At 42.4% G+C, this 1,441-nt stretch overlaps 1 non-coding gene across 1 annotated transcript; it reads left to right on the top strand.

Annotated features, from left to right (window-relative positions):
• Nucleotides 1-245: 245 nt before the first annotated feature.
• Nucleotides 246-348, top strand: LOC123567321 (U6 spliceosomal RNA). The gene has a single exon (XR_006690241.2). It is a non-coding gene; the product is annotated as a U6 spliceosomal RNA (small nuclear RNA).
• Nucleotides 349-1,441: the final 1,093 nt, after the last annotated feature.

The following is a 1,441-nucleotide window of genomic DNA, read 5'->3' on the forward strand; positions in this document are numbered from 1 at the left end:
GCACCACTGCACTCCAGCTTGGGCGACAGAGCTGGACTCCATCTCAAAAAAAGAAAAAAGAAAAAAGAAAAAAAAATTCGTAGAAACAGAAGGTGGAACCGTGGTTACCAGGGGCTGGGAGCGGGGGGGAATTAGTGTTTAATGGGTGCAGAGTTTCAGTTTCAGATGATGAAAAGATTCTAGAAATAGATGGCTGTGAATGTACTTAGTGTCACTAAACTGTACACTGAAAAATGATTAAATTAGTGCTCGCTTTGGCAACACATATACTAAAATCAGAATGATAGAAGATTCGCATTGCCCCTGCCCGAGGACGACACGCGAATTTGTGAAGAGTTCCATGATTTTATTTTATTTTATTTTATTTTATTTTATTTTTTGAGACAGAGTCTCGCTCTGTCGCCCAGGTTGGAGTGCAGTGGCGCCATCTCGGCTCACTGCAAGCTCTGTCTCCTGGGTTCACACCATTCTCCTGCCTCAGCCTCCCGAGTAGCTGGGACTACAGGCGCCCGCCACCAAACCCGGCTAATTTTTTGTATTTTTAGTAGAGATGGGGTTTCACGGTGGTCTCGATCTCCTGACCTTGCGATCCGCCCACCTCGACCTCCCAAAGTGATGAGATTACAGGTGTGAGCCACCATGCCCGACCAAAGCATTCCATATTTTTAAACAGAGATATAGACCAATGGAACAGAACAGGAGCCTCAGAAATAACACCACACATCTACAACCATCTGATCTTTGACAAACCTGACAAAAACAAGAAATGGAAAAAGGATTCCTTATTTAATAATGCTGCTGGGAAAACTGGCTAGCCACATGCAGAAAACAGAAACTGGACCCCTTTCTTATACCTTATACAAACATTAACTCAAAATAGATTAAAGACTTAAATGTAAAACCCAAAAACCATAAAAACCCTAGAAGAAAACTTAGTTAATACCATTCAGGATATTGGCATGGGCAAAGACTTCATGACAAAACGCCAAAAGCAATGGCAACAAAAGCCAGAATTGACACATAGAATGTAATCAAACTAAAGAGCTTCTGCACAGCAAACAAAACTATCCTCAGAGTGAACAGGCAACCTACAGAATGGGAGAAAACTTTTGCAAGCTACCCATCTGACAAAGGGCTCATATCCAGAATCTAGAAGGAACTTAAATAAATTTACAGGAAAAAAACAACCCCATCAAAAAGTGGGTAAAGGATATGAACAGACACTTCTCAAAAGAAGACATTTATGCGGCCAACAAACATATGAAAAAAAGCTCATCATCACTGGTCATTAGAGAAATGCAAATCAAAACCACAATGAGATACCATCTCATGCCAGTTAGAATGGCGATTATTAGGGGCCGGGTGCGGTGGCTCATGACTGTAATCCCAGCACTTTGGGAGGCCGAGGCGGGTGGATCATGAGGTCAGAAGACCGAGACCA

Source organism: Macaca fascicularis, chromosome 10 (genome assembly GCF_037993035.2).
Source record: "Macaca fascicularis isolate 582-1 chromosome 10, T2T-MFA8v1.1".
Lineage (NCBI taxonomy): Eukaryota > Metazoa > Chordata > Mammalia > Primates > Cercopithecidae > Macaca > Macaca fascicularis.